This window comes from Dermacentor variabilis, chromosome 2 (assembly GCF_050947875.1).
Source record: "Dermacentor variabilis isolate Ectoservices chromosome 2, ASM5094787v1, whole genome shotgun sequence".
Lineage (NCBI taxonomy): Eukaryota > Metazoa > Arthropoda > Arachnida > Ixodida > Ixodidae > Dermacentor > Dermacentor variabilis.
Genome location: NC_134569.1, coordinates 66,035,157 through 66,054,321, shown reverse-complemented (window position 1 = coordinate 66,054,321; position 19,165 = coordinate 66,035,157).

The window sequence follows — 19,165 nt, the reverse complement described above, 5'->3', positions numbered from 1 at the left end:
TGTCAGTAATCAGTTAAATTTTGTTGATGATAGGTTCCAGGAATGTTGCATGATTGCCCGTCTCCTGAACCTCGCAGCAGTTATGAAAGCAGATACAGGAAGCATCCGGAGAATCAGACCACTACTGGCAGCTCTCGCCAAGCTGTCTGCTAATAATTAATCCTTTATGACCAGGCACTCATACCAATCTAATTAGGGTTAAGTGAGAGGGTATTAAACAATGAAATGTACGTGAAATATCTGAGCCACTATTTGCAGTGAGAAGTGAACATAAAGATAAAAAATATGTTGCTACCTTTATGTTCACTTCTCATTGCTGAAAGTGAGAAGTGAGAAATTAAAAATTCCGAGATTGATGAGTTCACTTTTAGAAGGGCCACTGTAACCACCACAAATTCAGCTATATATAGTCATGAAGTCTTAAAGAGAAGGACCAGTGAAAAGCGGAACAGAAAACTCCAATTTCAGATTTTTCTTCTGCTTGCAATGCATCTGTCGCTACGACAGCGTTTATTTTTAGCTCCAATCAGTGATTTTGTAATAGCGCTTTTAAGGTATTCTAAGAGCTTTGCGTTGTTTGGGTATATGTCGTCAAAAATGACCTGGGTATTCTGTCTTTCACTGCTAATAGGAAGTATCTCACTTAATCGTACATCTAAGGGAAAGTGCCTGAACGAAGATTACCTGAGGAGTGTGGCACCGAAGCCAGGAAGATTGAAAAATATTTCAGGTCGAGAAATAAAGATGGTTTGTAATTTTATAGGGGATTCACACATCTTTAGGAATGTTTGGACCGTTAATAACCGAAATCTGCACTAAACAGATGGTAAATGAGTTTCTACGTATAATACGTTGTTGGCAACGTACTTTGGTAAAACAAAGCACAGGCGTAAAGCTTTCCGTTCCAGAAGCACAAGGGGATGTACTTTATATGCCGGCACACCTGAATATAGAACACATCCAAATTCCAAAATTGGCCGTACGTACATTTTATAAATCATCACATGAGCATCCCCGCATCCCCGATCGACTGTTGCAAAAGTCTGCTTAGCATTCCAACCACTCGCACTGATTTTTTATTCATATATTCAATGTGCGTGAGCTCACTAAGCCGGTTATCATATATTATTCCCAGGTGTTTTACTGATTCGACCTGAGGTATATTGTGCAGTTGGTACGCAGGTAAGGTTTATACGCACTGGATCCATTAATGGAAAAGGAATAATTGAGCATTTGCTGACGTTAAGGGAGAGGTGAGTATTCTATAACCAGGTTTCTATGGCGTGCAGGTATGTTTGCAGTCGATTATATAAAAAGTGGATGCCATTGTCTGATGCAAAAAACGCGATGTCATCTGCATATATATATCATTACGGCAAGGTATGGAGCTTAGTAATATATTAAACAATAAGAGTGACGGTGACAGTTGCTTGTGCAACCCCACTCGACTGGCGACGTCTATTTGACGAACATCCTTTCGGAGAACAATAAAATCCTCGATAAGTTAGAAACTCATTAAACCATTTTGTTATACATTTAGGGAAAGGTTGACCCCTGCTAACTTCCCTTTCTTCGCAATGCCCTCTGCAATGTTGCGCATGAATCGGCGAAGTGTCTCGAAGGTTCCCATCCCTGGGTTCGGTTCTGCGTTTTAATGCGAAAGCGTTATGTCCCCCATTACGCGAAAATCCGTCGTCATAGTTGTCGCCACCGTGCTTCGGTACCAAAAATGGCCGATGGCGCGAAGAGTAAGAACACGGCAAGAATGCTCGGATTGACGTCAAATTTCGCGGGAAGGTTCCTGCAGACAAAGTAAATCGATGGATTTGAAAAGAAATTTTCGGTCCGGATGGGAATCGAACCCGGGCCTCCGGGATGCAAGACGAGCACGCTTCCCCGATGCCCGGTGGCTCCATGGTTCTGGCTGACTAAAAGTGTGCCTAGTGTGTACGTAATTTGGCATGTTGACGGCGAAGCCAATAGGGAGGAGGTGGCGCCACGTCGTGAGTGTATGAAATGAATGCACAAAATAAAAATGCATTAATGTGGAATTCAATGCTACTAAGCTGTCCTTCTAGTTACGAACTCCTCGCGGCCAATGAGCACGTTACGACGTTTGGCGCGTTTTGATTTGGTCTTAACGAGGGGCAGTTAGAACGCAGGCGTCATAAGGAATGCGCAGAAGAAAAAAGAAACATTTCACCACAGGGACTGTAATGCTTTCACATTCCCACACGTAAGCAGTCTTAAATGTCTCTGCCGAATTTCTTTCTCGTTTCCACTGAATTCGAGAAAGAAGAAGTCTAACTAGATGGCTGGACAGTGCGTTGCACATGGGAGCACGCGTATGTAATAACGCGTAATGGCACGGTACCTCCAGAAGACAAAGTAGGGAAGCATTCGCAGCAGTAGATTCTGGGAAGATTTGCGAGGAACTAAATGCTAATGTATACTGCTTCCTCGGACATCTGGAATACATATGCGAGCGCTCTGTTTGAAGTTATCACCGGTTAGGCAGGAACGAGGGCAGAAAAAAAAAATAATTGTTGATGTTGATGTTGAATACCGCGATGCTACCTGCCACCTGTCTTTATTCTTGTTGACAAGAAATTTACCCAAATGGGGATTGCCCAAGAAACAAGAGGCATAGGACCATTAAAGATATATATACGTAGAATCTAAAGTCTAAGAAACGAAATAATAACTACTCGTTATTTCTCTTCTGGCGCAAGATAAGAACGAGAAAAACCCGCCCAAATAAGCCATGTGCGCGCTCATTTTCTCGTGTTTCCCTTCAAGAGCAGTAAGAGGGAAGGAAAACAACGATGCTTCTCCGGGAAAAAACGAGTTTTGCTTTAGCACACGGAGAGGACGCAGCTGGAAGAAAGTCTCGCTTCACTGCGCCGCAGTGTTGCCGTCGCACGGTTACCTAGGAGACGACGACATTTGCATATTTCATGCACAGATGACACCTGCGAACCGCCAAGTGCCTTCTCCCGGCGGAGCCCTGGAAAAAGCGCGCACGCGTTAGCCGCGTGTGCGTAGAAAGCCTTCGGAGAAACCCAATGAAAACACAGGAGCGCGGGGCTGTCGCTTTATTGCTATTTTTTTTTTCTCGGAGACAGATAACGAAGAAACGGCGGAAAGGTGTTCGCGTCGCTCGTGGAACGGTATAACAACACCGAAGAATTATCTCAGAATAACAAAACAAAAACAAAAAGAGGTAGCCTAGTTTTAAATTGAAGGAGACGCAAAAAAAAAAAAGAAACAGAATGCTTGAGCAGCTTTCAACGGGGACAAAAGATGATGGGGAACAATAGCAAACTCGGAGGAAATTCGTTGGGAAGAGAATGGAGCTTCGTTCGCGCATTTTCATAGACGCACAGACATCGCTCCCGTGAACAATGTGTGTCGCATAAAAAAAGGTAAGCTCCGGCGAAGCCAATACGCAATACTATGAATTAAGAAAGGTCAATAACACGCCCTTAAGCTGACGTTGCGAGAAAAGGTGGACTTCGACGAATGAAAAGAAAGTACAGGCAGGAGTTTAAGATTGATTTCTCGCGTTCCGCACAGCTAGCTTTAGGAGGACGCCGGCGAATGAGTGAACGAGCAGTTATGGGAGCAAATAACCAAAGAATCCAGTGTGGCGAGTCAAGGGAACTTAGTGTCAAGAAAATTATAGGAAATGTCTCATGAGCGGGAGATCAAGGTGAAACAGGGCAAGAACACATTGCACTGAGTTTTAGCCAGGCGATTTCTCAAAGACGAAGAGATGTATCTACGTATGTCCATACGCTTGGTGATACTTAAGTCCAAAGTGTTTACTTTCTTCATAAGCCATCTTATTCCTGTATACATCTTCATTTGCCTAAGTGCATTGTCCATTGTCGTTGTTAATGCAGTCTCTCTCTTCCTAACCCTCTTATGCCAAACATGAAACTAAATGGAAATTCAATTCCATACCCCGGCACGTTCCTTTTAAGGGGATGTCTCATTTTATGAGCTTTGACAAGAATAATTCAGCTAGACAGAAATATGAATTCACGTCATTCAGAAACGTATATTGATTATAGTTTTCTCTTAGCAACTACATTTTTACCCACGAATTCACGCCTTCCGTAAAATATGAGATTGTAACTTTGTCACTGCACGCAACAAAGGCCCCGTCCTGAGCCGCCATCATTTCTCGCAAACTTCCAGCAACGAATCCATGTCTTTCAAAGGCCGGTTAGAGGGGCTAACTGTGATGCGGATATTCCGGCTTCATTAGGTGTTGGGCATTCCGGCTTCATATAGGTGTTGGGAAAGCAAACTAAGCAAAAGAAACGACAGCTTGATGGAGTCTTCGAACACTCATTCCTATTGAACAAGCTAGCTATAGTGGCTTCTTTTATGTATGTTTTTTTGCCCCTAATATAAATTTTTTGGGGCTTTATTCGCTTTCTTCCTTTCTCCAGACCTTCATTGGTGAACTGAAAGAAAAGCAAAGTTAACTAGCTTCATAACTTTTTCAGTAGCTTTTAATGTTAATATAATAATACAAACAGTTTAGTGTCTTAAGTGAGAGATAAATGAACGCAAACAAGAAGAAATGTTGCGAGGCATGACCCTTGGCTGTTCGGTTAGTTCAAAATTTGTCTGGTGCGGGGGGGGGGGGGAGGTGAGAGAATTTCATCTAGTGGCGGCCGCAGTGCACGTTTGGCAACACGGCAACACATTTGATTATGGGTGGCATACATATACTGCTCTTTTTTTACACGAGCTTTCAGAATTTGTCTGGTCTGTGTGGGCGTCATGGACAATAAACACGATCGTCCTATGGTTAAAGCGCCAGTTTTACTTCGTAGGTGCCTGGATTGCCAGTCATTATTTGTCCCCAAAAGTTGATACGGTTGCGTGAAATTGCATGTTGCAATGTTACAGGAGCTGCGCTGTTTCTCCGAGTCAGTCGTGTTCGTTACTGAGAACTCGATAATGTTACTGAAATATATTGTGTACTACGCGAGGAGCGCAGCTAATGTGGATTAGCGCGCTCCTCGCGTAGTGGATGGACTAATGTGGATCAGCGCGTGGATTACCTGGCCGATTGACTTATTTATTGTGGAGTGCTGTCAACAAGTACAGTATGTCGCCGGGTTATTCAAAACGTTAAATTGTTAGACGGATGAAGGGCGAGGATGAAAGAAGACGTGAAACACTTCAAGTGTTTAGGAGTTCCCAACAAAACACGGGGCCGGCACTTGCAATTAAAAAAAGAAACATGAGAAAATCAGCCTTGCTTTAACATCGTTGTAAGCGACAGCTTGTTCTGTTGCAGAACTCAAAACACCACGTACATGCACCATGAATCGTGTTTTTTTTTTTACGCCATGATATCGGAACTTTTGTTCCGCATTGAAACGCGTTGAATCACAAAACAACTTGCATGACCACGTAAAAACACGCCACAGCGCCACGGTATACGCCGTGTGACGCGCAGAGAATTCCGGCGACGCGCGCGTACCTTAACGATCTTCACCGTCAGCTAGAAGACGCTCCCCTTCTGTAAGTAAAGTGTTGCTATGCGACGCACCAATCATCTCGAAGCACATGATTGCACGAGGGAAATTCGGGAAGTACAGGCATGAGAATTCGCGTGCTCGCGATTAGAGCATCGGGCTTCTGGGCTCGAGGAGGTGGGATAAAAATCAACCACCGGAAATGTACTTTATTTATATGTACCGGGTGCGCCAGCTCATTTGAACCACGATTTACTAACAGCAAGTAAAACCAAGAGCTCTAGAGAAATTGTGCCAACGGCACAATAGCGGTAGTCGTGAAATCCAGGGTTTGACGGAAACCCGTCTGGTCGGGAAAATTCATGGCGGGAAATATCAAGCGCCGACCAATCGTTGAAAAAGGAAGAAAGACGTTTCGGCCCCACTACGGGAGCCTTGTTCACAATGAAGGGAATGAAGGTTGGTTATATACGGTTCATGGTGGGACGTAAGCATCGGCTGTATATCAGGGGCAGGTTGCCTGAGTTGCGATTGAGCGTGTGACGCCGTGTGGATATGAAGGGATTCCAGATAAAGCGTTGCCGTCTTGTTCTTTTTTTACCAATTATATATACAAATATATATATAATATATATATATATATAGGGGGTGTCTTCAAAGTTCAGCACGCAGGACTCGACGTAACATACGCAGGACATAGACGATGAACTTTTAGGAAGACTTATTTACTGAACGTTGTCGGCTGGTGGACCAGCCGCAAACGTTCAGTGGAAACATCTGCCTAAAAGTTCGTCGTCTCTTTCCTGCATATATATATATATATATAGATATATGATACGTGTTAAGGTCGAACTCAGGGTCACATCAGACGAGTAGTATTTTGGGCCAGTTGGTCACGCGTCATTACAATTAAATACAGAGAAGCACGACAGGCGGGATAGATGTCCCGTCTATCAAGGTCACATAAATGGCCAGATAGACATATATATATATATATATATATATATATATATATATATATATATATATATATAAACCACAAAGTGAAGGAAAAAGCCATAGAAAGCTATCGGTTTAATAACTTTGTTTTCGCACAGTTTTGCAATACCACATGGAAAACATGAGACCTCATTAGTCATTAAGGCCAAACACAAACAGCCGCTTTACCTTCTCCAAGATTGTCCGAATGTAGGCATCGGAGGTATGCCACTAATCACGTGTGCCTTCATCTACGATACCGACCATCGAGCTGCAGTGCCTGCGCGTTCCACGCTACGAAGGCAATTTGAATCTATCTACGAGGCACTGATCTCTACGAGGTGCCGTTATTAGTCTTGGAAATGCCAGACTGTATGCGTTGTGAGAGTGTAGGAGCTTTTGCGTGCGTGTAATTTCGCACATCATTGCATTAATCTAAAATAACATGCTAGGCGAGCCGCCAGCCCAAAGCTCTCCAGAGAAAAGGCGGCCGAGCCTGTCTCTCTCTTAGGGATTCCACGCTTTGCATGCGCTTACACAGCCATTTAGAAAGCACTTACTCTTCGCGAGATTGCTCGCTTACGAATCCTGAAACTAGCACACGCATATCTACGTTGCCGCTGTGTGTCCTGGGACGAGTGCCATGGCAACGTCTAAACACTCCAATGAAGAGTTCCCGTTGTCGCAAACCTTCTTCTGTATGAGCAGCCTGGAGTGAATAGTACTTGCTCCTCCCTCGCTCTGTTTGCATCCGTACCGGGACCATGTCGTGCCGCTCTTTCGGCCAGGAATTTCACCAGAGGAAACGAGCATAACAGGAGCGACAAGACTGATAGTTGTCTGGCGAACCAGCACGGCACGTTTCGCGAGAGCGGAGGGCTGCAGCGACACCCTGCCGCACGAGGCAGAACTCAATTTACGCTTGCTGCTTAGCGGCTCCCCTTTTTGCTCGGTGCAACGATCCACCGTCCTGCAGTTAGATGAAATAAGAGAACGGCGACAAAAAAGAAAGAAAAAGAAAAGAAAACGAAATAAGGAGTATAAAATAAGCGAGATGCTACAAAGAGGGCTGAGCGAGAACACAAGTGCGTAGGGCTCCTTTAGAAGACGAGTCTTTTCCTCGCAGCGAGCACGAAAAGCAGGAAGAGTTGCAAGAGACGCGACGCCTGTTTCGAGGTAATTTGCATATTTTATTAGGTGCGCAGGCGCGGATGCAAAGCTGGTTGCAGTCGACTTCTAGGTGCTCGGGACGTTCTTAAGGCTTCTCAAGGAGCGAAGGAAAGAAAATAAAAATAATAAAAGAGGGGAGTAGACCGATGTATAAAAAACAAAATTACGCTAGCCCGAAAAGAAAGACATGAAACAAAACACATCATATTTCTGAGCAGGTCGCTGACTTGGTCATTGCCAAGAGAAATTGAGCATCTTCTCACGCAGTTCCTTACCTGTGTTCTTAGGCCTTACGTGTTCCTTCACCCCACGCACTTTCATGGAGCGCGGTCGTGATGAAGTCATGCACGTTATATTACCAGCGTATAGTGCGGTGGCCAAATCGTTTTCCCGGGATGAAGGCAGGCGGGATTGTGAAATGATTCCGAGGGCGCGGTGATATGCACCTAGCCGCTATACTCGCGCATCGCTTCCGACGCCTCGTCGTCTTGAGCTGTTTGTGTCCACCCGGTACGACGACGACCATGTGGTTTCCGGCGGAGGTCTTGACACCTAGCTAGAGGACGTCATTTGTGGCGTCGGGAGACAACCTCTGCTGACGACGTCGGATGACAGTAGCTTGAACAAGAGTATCGTGGAATAACCCTGGCTGAGCGAAATGCTGCGTTGCTGGCCATTCATATGCCGCTTGTTTTCTATGCAATCCCGTAAAATGGCAAATTTAATGGGCATTTCCGCACGTATGCTACTCGTCGGTTGGGCGATGTGTTGTGTCACGTAAAACTTTATTAAGAAAAAATATACAATCACGTCAGCAGCGTAGAAGCTTGGACCTTGACATCTCTGTCACGTTTTCTAGAAAATGGTGGCTCTATAGAGAGGCGCAGATGGGAGAGCGAAGGCACCCCGAAGAGGCTCTGCCTGTATAGCACTGTGTCTAGTGCTGCCATTTGCAATATGCAGTACGAACTAACGTGTCATCTACTACGCTAGAGTTCATCTGTGTTACACTTGGGCACACATCCTTAGCGCGTATTTAAACACGGGTAAACGGGCCATGACTGAGGTTCGACATGCACGCTCTCAATCGCGATTAGATTCAAAACATGGCTTGTTTTCGATGCCTGCCGCGTAGCGTTGTTTACAGTTGCTGTGTTCTGCCGAGAATACGTGTAGTACATGGACAGTAGTTACCCCCAGCCTGTTGACATGCCACCAAGAATACATGAATTTAGCTGCACCACTGGCCGATGTTGTTCCTTCTTCATCGTTATGCGGAATACGGCAAGACACGAAGCACTTTTCTGTTATGAAACGAATTCTTGCGTAAAAATATAAACACTAGGCTATACCGGATGTTTCAGCGAACACTTTCAATTAAAAAAAAATGAGTGCCTGTGGAAGATAGCACAAATCTACTCCATGAGGCCGGTCTACTCGAAGAGGTGCACATTACATGCACAAGAAATTCAAATGCATAATCGACTAATTAACCAAAATTCACTAATTAATTTCTAACTGATTACATTAGGCAAGTATTGCAATTTATCAGTTTTCTAGCCATTTGGCATAAATTTTCAGGAGGACACCCGTTCTGAGATAATAATTCCCAAACTTTGCGAAGAACTGCATTGGCGTTCCTGTTACTTTTGTACTTCAATTCTCTAAAACGAAGTTTTGTTCAGATAGTAAGTGGAACGACAGTGCATTTTCACCCAGAAGTGTGACGGCGCATGTCTCATGAGTGGTGTCGCTCACACAATTATATTCAAGTGGACATGCCTTGCAGTCTCACCCACTAGAACTTGTAACTTGCAAAATGTGCCTCAGGTTAACCAGTAAGAAATGTTTTAGTGAATTCTTTTATTTAGTTGATTATACACTTAAATTTTTTGTGCAAGTAATGTCCGCCTCTTAGAGTAGACCAACTCACGTACTGAAATCGTACTATCTACGACAGTCAATCCAAAAATAAAATTTGGAAGTGTTCGCTGAAACACCCCATACATTTTATTAACTATCGCTAGGAATTCGCGCACTTGTCATGAACAGAACACTTCAGGTACTATGCCTGCTAGACTTGTTCTTTAGGCTAATGAACTCACAAGAATTCGAGAGAGATCAAAAGCGAGTCTAAAATTGCACCCTGCAAGCAGGCTTGGCCATCTCCGGGCCTCGGCAGCCAGCTGCAGGAAGGTATACGCTCCAACGCGCTGCACTTGAAAATCGAATGACGTCCGCGATCATTTGCTAAGTGCAGTGTCAACCGAAACGCTGATGGAGTCGAGCCTGCGTCCTGCACTGGGGGCTGCCTCGCAGCGCGTCGAGATCCGCGGTCTCTCGAGCGGGGAACGAGCGTGTCAGTGCTCGTCTTTCTTGAACGCATTTGCGTTTCTGCCCGCGGAGTGGCTCGGCTAATTTCGCTAGCAGCTCGCGTCTCTCTCTTGTCGACGTGCTCGAAAATTCTCGAGGACGGAGTGCGTATGCTGTCGGGGCTGTGCGCAGCACCCGACTGGCGGCTCCCATCAAGTGCGTTTCGAAACTTCCACTTGCTGTCATAGGAGGCGCTTTTGTTTGTCTTGTGGCCTAGGAGCCAACGTGCCAAGTCTATCCGTCGCGCTTCCTTTGTATTGGTCGAAGTGGCCGTAGGACTGCTCGTTTTAATGTTTACCTTCCATGCCGTGGGGTTTTTCCGTTATTTGCAGGCCACCAGCTACCTTAAGAAGCGCGTAACATCCATTTCACACCTTTTCAAATTTCTTGGAGGGAATGCCTGGGATACGCCAGTACACGCGATGTTACAACTCTACAGGACGCTGTTTCTCGGGCACTTGAGGTACAGCTTACCTGTACTGAGCAATACCTGCAGAAGTAACATCCGCACAATCGAGAGTGCGCAGGCGCAGGCACTCAGAGTTTGTCTTGGATTGCCGCGCCGCACATCAGCAGCGGAGACAATTAGACTAGCTCAAGTCTGCCCATGCAGTCATAAATCAAATGACATTGGAAGTACTCAGAGCACACATCAGGCACGTTGCCCGCTACCGAAAGACCGGCCCAGTTCCTCGTTTTGCCAGGAGACATAGGCGTTCCGTGCCTGCCTCCCTAGAGATTATACGCCTGCCGAGAGGCTGCCTGCGCCTCCTTAGTGTTTGGCTCGCCCACAATTCCGGCTCTCAGTAGCGGGAATTCGAACGAAAGGTGGACTTTCCTCGCCAGCTCTCAAGCAGCTATCTCTACATCATGCTGCACGAGACATACAAGGACCATCTCGAGATTTACACTGATGGCTCGACAACTGTAGACGCATTTACATGAAGCTGTGATTTTCCCCCCAAAAACTGCGACCGTTCAGTTTAAAGCATCTCACCGGACATAGTCGACTGCTGCGGAGCTTGCTGCACTTCACAGTGCACTTCTTATGATCCACGAAGACGTACCCCGAAGATGGAGCATACTCACCGACTCAAAGGTATACCCCTGCATTGTTTGCTATCCGCTCTACGTCGGGGACCAAAAGACTAACTTGTGATAGAACTAAGGCACTCTATCACCAGCTAGCAGAGAAAGGACATGAAATCACTTCTCAGAGGCTCCCAGGTCAATGCGGCAGCAAGGGCGAAGAAAACGCCGATGAGGCTACTAGGAGGGCTCACGAAAATTCCGCGAAGAGCCCCCCCCTCCCCCTCATTAAGAACTGACGCAGCAGCAATGCTTCGCATACCAGCGCGTGTTGCCACACGACCCATGCAGAACACGTCAGCTTTCCGACATACTCAACTGCACCACCTGGACCTATTCCACCGACTACGCATTCCATCTGGACTATCCCGAATTGAGATAACTGTTCTCTGTCGACTATGGCTAGGAGTGTCTTTCATGAAGGCATTTGCTCGCCGCATCGGAATGACTGACAGTGCTGTCTGTGATAGTTGCGGCAGCGAGAAAACAATCGAACATATCCTCTGTCATTGTCCCCGCCACACCTCCCAGAGACGGTCGCTCGTGACGGCGCTGGTACGCCTCGATGACCGGCCGCTTTCTGAGCAGACTATCTTGGAGTGCCGGCTGATGTGACCTTCACACCGGAAGGCGGTGAAGGCGCTACTGAGGTTTCTCCGGTCAAGCGACCTGCTTGAACGACTGTGACACCACTGCGTTCCTTTGTGTATGTGTGTGCGTGTGTTTATATATTTTTCTTTCTCCTCTCCCGCTCTTTTCATGTGCGTGCATTTTTTTCTTCTTTTTTTAAAGATCTTTCTGTCTCTCCTTATCCCTTTTCCAGTAGATGTTAGCACACTGTATATCTATCTTCCGGTTAACCTCCCTGTCTTTCTCACCTTTTTAGAGCGCAGCTCTTTGGCGTCCGTTCCTGGGTTTCGCGTCGTCGTCGGCCTCGTAACCAGCTCCGCCCCCCTTTCATCCCCCCAGCGCTAGCAGCGACCGACTGATACCGCTGGATGCCGCTGACGCCGCTAGAGAGTCAAGATAACGTGACTGCATAGAACACCGTCGCCGCCATGCAGAAAGAGGAGGAAAGGGTCCCCCCCCCCCCCTGTTCTTGTGTGGCGGATAGGGTGCTCTTCAGTTGCCGACGCGCCGGTTATTCGTTGTCCCTGAAACCAACTCCGCAGCTGGGGTTGACTCACTATCGGCGTCAGCGGCATCAGTCAGTCGCTGCTATCTCTTCCCTCCTCCCTTTATCGTGTTGTCCGCTTGCTGCGCGCGCTTCTGCCCCCATCGTTTGCCGCTGGGTGTACACGCCGCCCCCCTCCCCCCTCTTCCTGCGAGTCTCCGGTTGTCAAAGCGCCGGCTCGAACTTAATTCCTTTCTTCGCTCCTCCTCCAATGCAACCCCTGTGCGGTGGCAATCAGAGAGCCAGATCGGTGGCGGCGGATCTGTATATGTGCACCGCCCGAGCCGAAATTGCCGCTGCCGTTCGCCCTGTGCGGTGGCAATCAGAGAGCCAGATCGGTGGCGGCTTGACATAAAGACAAACAGAAATTTACTAACACTTATGCGGGAGAACATCCCGTTCCTCTCGCTCGTAACGCGTCCCACGGCTGTGACAACCTCGCGAGGCACTTGTATAGATCTCGTCTTTGAGAATCAAGCATTGGTGTACCAAGTCGAACATATATCAGTCTATTTCTCCGACCACAAAGCTTCCTTCATGACTGTCAAGAACTGTTAGTGGAGTCTTTGTTAAAGGAATACGTGTGAAAAATAAAAAAAATTCTGTGATAGCGCATACATGTGTTGCTCGATTTCTTTGCCTCAATCTATCGAAAAGGTGAAACAGCTTATTTGCTGCGCTCAAATTTCGCATTAGGAAGTAACGTAATCGTCGGTAATTTTTTATCTCTCTCTCCCTCTCTCTCAACGGTTTTCAAGCATGAGCAGAATGCAATGACTGGTTGTCAAAGGCACTTAAAAAAAATAGCGGCATTGCAGGGCGCGCGCGCATTGTTTGGAAAAATCTTTTGTTTGCCAGGATCTTTTCCTTGTCATGGTTAAGTCTAATATTTTCCCTAAATTTAAGAGCTATACATGTCGCCGATGGTTACCAATTGGATTGCACGGCTACTGAGGCACTGGCTTAATCAACTTGGCTAACTGCCATTTCTAAGATATTATTCATGCCACAGTAAGAAAGCGGGAGCAGGTACGGTGCTTCGCGAGTACAGCTCTGAGTAACGTTTTTAAGAAATATGCCATGATGAGTAATAATATGATCAATATTTACTTGTGAAAAGGTAGTATAAGGTTAAGTGGTGCCGCACAAAGCAGGGCAGAGGGACACAGAAAAGAGGAAGACGAGCACTTACTGCCAACAGATATTTTATTGTTTGATACAGAAGTTTACATGGAGAAAGTGTTGTAGGAAAATGCAGCCAATAGTTGTTACTTAGAGAGGATCTTGGCGTCAGCAGTGCCAATTTTTGCTTGCTCTCAGCAAGCACCCTCTGAACGCAAGTTCATATTTGGGAAAGGCAGTTGCAACCATTGCTCGTGTTAAGTTACATCTCATGATGCCGGTTATAAATCGCGATAGAAGAAATTCATCCTTTTCGCACCTTAACATGTTGGACTTTGTCTTACAGAGTCCTTGGTAAAACAAGTTAATTCGAATCCATTTCGCCTATTAACATTTTTACTTCAACCATCAAGCAGTAAAAACAAACCGAATTACATGACGCAACTGCACAAGCCGGTCATCGGCACTCATTGAGCTGTTTGTTCGCCAAGCAAAAAATGACGAAAAGCATGAGGGTGGCGAAATGGTCTTGTTGGTCGGTCATTATTGAAAGATATCTGTATAGCGCAAGAAAACAAGGACACAAGAAGAAACGAATATGGAGATAGCGCTTGTCTTCGTCTTCGTTTCTTCTTGTGTCCTTGTTTTGTTGCGCTATGAAGGTACCTTTTAATGATGACGAAAAGCACGACCGTATTCAACACGTGCGCGCTGCAGAACTTATGCAGTTGATGACGATGATGGTAGCGATTATGGTGATGGGTCGTTTAGGTAATAATCTTGCTTTAAAATATTACATTTTGATGGCTTACTTTGCTGGAATTAGTGGAAATGCAATTACTAAAGGCAGTTCATATTTTAGATTTTTAGAATGCTCACAAGGTGCAGTGCAAGTGGAGTAGGTGTTAGTGATAGAACATGGAACTTCTTCTTTGATATAACTGTAAAAAAGCAAGGAAAGCTAGCCTAAGTTGTTGTATTACTGCTCTGGAAGAGGTCAGTCCAGAGTGGGTCAGTCGAGGCGCTTGTCGGTCATTTACTAAAGTCGGATGCAACTTATGGCAAATTCGAGAAATTGCACCGGCGCGCATCGGGGCGCCCCGGTGCGAACTGGTGCCATTTGCCGAATTCGCCATAAAATCGCGGCAGCCGATTACCTCTGTGACTAAAGAAACACTCAGTGCCTTTCCAAACTGTGGAGAAGGGTGACCAGTTTATGTGCGCCCCTTAAGGGCAAACTATTGCACTATCTTCAGGATAGGCCCACGTATGAAAAATTGTTGGTCTACGCGCGGACGCGATCCACAAGATCCAAGCCATAGAGAGCTTCGCTTTAAACGTGGCCGCCCAAGCACTCCGTACAGATCGTCAACTAGCGAAGTTTAAACGTGCGGCCCCGATGTTTACCTCTTGGTTAATTCCGATGGTTCACTAAATGATGGCTTGGTAGACTGCGGGATCCTCGGTACGCAGTTTCTGCTTGCTCTCGGCTGCACGAGCCTGTGCTTGCGCCCGTGCTACAGCATCGGAGCGACGTAGACGAGCTCGTTCCGGTTCCTGCTCGCGGCGTTGCCGATCGAAAGCTGCCTGCTCCTCAGGACTACGTATGACGCGTTGCCTACCTATTTCAGAGCGGAAAGAGAGGAAGAAGTGCTGCGCGTGAGCTCGGCTGCGACGGAGTGCAACGACGTCAATACTGAAGGAGCCAATCACGCTCTTCTCTCTTTTTAGAGCAAACCTGTTTATGGTTAGGATCTGGCGGATCGCGTCCGCGCGTAGATCAACAATTTTTCGTACGTGGGCCGATACCGAAGATAGTGAAATACCGGGCCAACCCGCAGCGGAGGTGGAGTTCGCCATTTATGTGGTGGTGATGCTGGTGGAAACTTTATCTTCTCCTTTTGAAGGATAGGGGCAGGGGGATATAGGGCGGAGGGGGCTACGGCCCACATACACAGCTATGCTGGTCATCCTTCTTCACAGAGTGGAAGGGCAGGGAGTTTTTTTTTTTTTTTAGCTAACCGGAGGACTTTTCGGCGTACAGACGACAGGCGACGCACGGACGGACGGACGAATCGGCTAGCCATATACAGCTTCGCCGTAAAATAAACAATAAAATTTCAGTTGGCAGTAAGCGCTCGCCCTCGTCTTTTCTGTGTCCTCTCTGTCCTGCTTTGCGCTGCACACATTGTGGAAAACAAGCTAGCCAAAACCACCACCCTTCTACGTAGTATGAGCTCAGCAGCCACTAGCAAAATTACCTAACGTGCCGTTCTCACTACAGTGCAAGACACCGCCAGCCCTACGGTTGCGTTTCCAACTCGAGCAATGTTGTATTCTGCGAATAACCCAGCGCTAATTGGTGCCTGAGCATCAAGAGCGGGAGCCGCGTGCCGACGCCGCACGCAACGCGACGCAAGCAGCCTAGGTCTTTTTTTAAATTTCACAAAATCGTGTATAGTAGTTTCCAGTCTAGTCTGTACGGCAGTTGCGTCGACGAATGAAGCTCGCTAGGCGCAGCGGAGCTAATTGCGCAGTCGCTAATTCCATTGTTTGTGGCACGCGCGCGACGGCGTTCCCCTGAGATCGCGCTCTCACGGCCCTAAAACACCGAGGTCGTTCCGGCTGTTCAAGCGCATGGTCTGCTCGCATGTCTGCTGCTTAGCCGCGAGCCACCCGTTCGCGGTGTGTTCCGTGGAACTCGGTGCCGAGGTGCGCGCGTTCTTTGTTTGCTTAGCCGCTTCATGTTTGTACGGGTTGGCGAGCGCTGCCGGCGATATTTCGCAAATAGGGAGGAGGATACGAAGACAAGCTTTGACTGCGGGTCGGTACATGTCCTAATCGAGGAAAAGCGGCTCCCGGTTTGGCGTAGTTTCACGAGACAACCATTCTCATTCGAGCTACTTTTGGGGAGATATTTCTCCCGAAATCTATAACCGCTCCTGGGTTTTCTTAGAGCTACGCTGAGCCGATCGAGTACGTGAGCCACATTGAACTGTTCTCGAGAAACGAAGAGAATACGACAAAGGGCGAAAGGAGGTAGGGGCGGATATATATTATATGAACGCTGACATTTGCGACCTCGCGCCACCATTGTGCTAACGTTGCTTGGAAATTGCAAGGGAGATTGCGAAATTCCTTGGTAGTGCTTTATTTCCTTGACCATGCTTCACAGCACACGCCTGGGTGAGGTTACGGCTGTGATGTTTTTTTTTTCTTTTCCTCTGTTGCCACGCAGAAACATGCTACATGCTCTGCTATACGCATGCATGCTTATAACGAAGCTTCAGCTAAGCAAACACGCCCGGCGCACATCTAGAAGCCAATTTAGAAGGAGGTGAAATGAATAATACAAAGCGATTAGTAAAAAATATGTATATGGGTGTGCCAGTGCACGTGGACTCAAGGCCGAGGTCCAGCTTCAGTGAACAACTTTATACTAGTACAGCATGCATACTTGCAATTTTATTTTTATTTGCTTGTGAAGGCGTATGCATTTCAGCTGCTTCTCCAGACATAATGAATGCATGCAGCTGACTGCACGTAACAATAAAATCGCACTTATGTTTTCCACGATGTAGTGCATCGTGATCAGTTTCAGATGGAAATAATCAACAGGGATGGCATAGAACGAAGGTTGCATTACTGCGACAAGTGCTAGTTGTCGCAACGAAGCACTTGAGATACGCGTGCTCTGGCAGACCTGAGCGTTTTCATGGAGGTGAGGTTCCACATTTCCTCACTCGCTTCTTAAGAAGGAACTAACCAGCGTGAACGGATAAATGAGTTAGTTCATAGAAGTAACAAAACTACAAAGCCACTACAGCAAGCGGTGTCGATTCTTTTTTTCGCGGAAAGTTTGCGTAGCGAAATGCACTGGTGAGTCCGTCAACCGCGAACGCCTGTGCTTCTCAAAGTCTCCGCGCTATTGGTGTTTTTGTGTCTGAGCCGCCTCGCAATGGTATCACCGTCAAATACATGCACCCTGTGGCAGCGACCATGAGTTTCTGACATAATGGAACCAGAAGAGCTCAGAGGGAAAGAGAGAGAGAGCGAGAGAGGAAGCGAAAGCGAGGGTAGTATGTTTGTTGGGGCGCTAGGCGTGATGGGCGTTTCGGAAATTGCGCTGTCAGGCCAGATTTGTGTCGCGTCATTTGCCGTCGGTGCCGGAGCAATACGCGTACGCGCGCGCTCCGGCGCCTCTTCGCTGCTTGCGGGCCGCGATCACCGCAGATGTGACCGCGAGGTCGCTCATGTCGCTTAGCGAATTCGCAGAGCGTGTCCTTGCATGCCGTGAGTGGCGTTCGAGATTACCTTGCGTGAGTTGGCGCTATATGCTTTAACCTAACGCTGATCGCTACCCAAACTGTGTGGAGCTATTATGAGCTTGCCTTCGTATTAAATTTACGTGCGAGGACCGCCAAAAAATGTTCGAGCGCAGCTAATTCGCAAGCTCATCGGCGTCTATGTATACGGACGTTACTTTACTGCGCTCAAATCATAGTACCCGCATGTCTCCAAATAGTTATCAATTAACACTTAAACTTACACTGACATATTTTCACTTCGAGTGCACATTCTTGGTTTGGCTGAGTTTATCGTGCAAAGTTTGTTCGACGTGTACACAGCCACGCTGTCATTGTTCGACGCCGAAGTTTTGTGCCTTGAGGGCACTCACAAAGTACACTTTGCTACAATCGATACGACTTTTTTCTTGGTCATTCCTATCTAAATGGAAAATAAAGAAACATAAAGCAAGAAAGAAGCAATTTCTTTTCCAGCTGCATTCGCTTTTGTCACCTTAACTGGACGGCCGAGACACGGTGGCTTTTGGGAGCGCTTGTCTTCGTCGTGACAAAAAAAAAAAAAAAAAAAGAAAAGAATGCAGTGCTCTTTCACTCTGTGAAGAAGGATGACCAGCGAAGCTGTGTAGATCTCAGCTCGTATGTCCGGTAAGAGGCGTTCTATTTTGTCGTTGCAATGTGTTGGTCGGAGGGAGTACCCTATTCAGCGGAGAAGTGTTCGACCTTGCTCAGTGGCATTGAGCCTTTGTCATGTGCGATCGGTGTTGCAGCCAGCAGTTCGTCAAAAGTGTTGCTAATACCCATGGCCTCAAAGAGGGTTGTGCTGGTGCAGATCGGTAGGCCAAGCGATGCCTTATAAGCTGTGCGTTTCAGGGCGCTTATTTAAATTGAGTTTGCTCTGGAGTTTGATATTTTTCGGAAAGGAAGGCCGAAGTTTATGGGGCTTATGATAAATGCCTGCAAAGAGCCTTATCGTCTCTTTCTCCTTAAAGCCTTTCCTGCTTCTTGCTACTCTGTTTATCATTCTAGACACACTGCTAACCGTTTTCCTGATATTTGCGACTGGGTGGCCACTTTTTTTTTTAATCTATATTCCGAGTATAGGAGCCTTAGATATCTCCTGTATTGTTTCGCCTTCCAGAGCAAACGTTATCGGAGGTCTATCGTCATTTCGTGTATAAGGCGCTTTTACTCGGATTAGTTCGGACTTCTCGGGGTGCAAATCATGCCAGCTTATGCCACATGATCTTCTATGGTGCTAATTGCCTTCTGGAGTGTTTCCTGACGTTCCTCTTACGATCCCTTGGCGGTACAGAGAGTTACGTCGTCTTCGCAGATAGCATGTCCCAACTACTGGATCCGTTGTAGTTCCACTACTATTACTTGCATCCCTGATACGGTCTCACAATGACCTTGAAATTGTGCTTTGGTAAGGGTGTTAGTTTCTTCCCCTT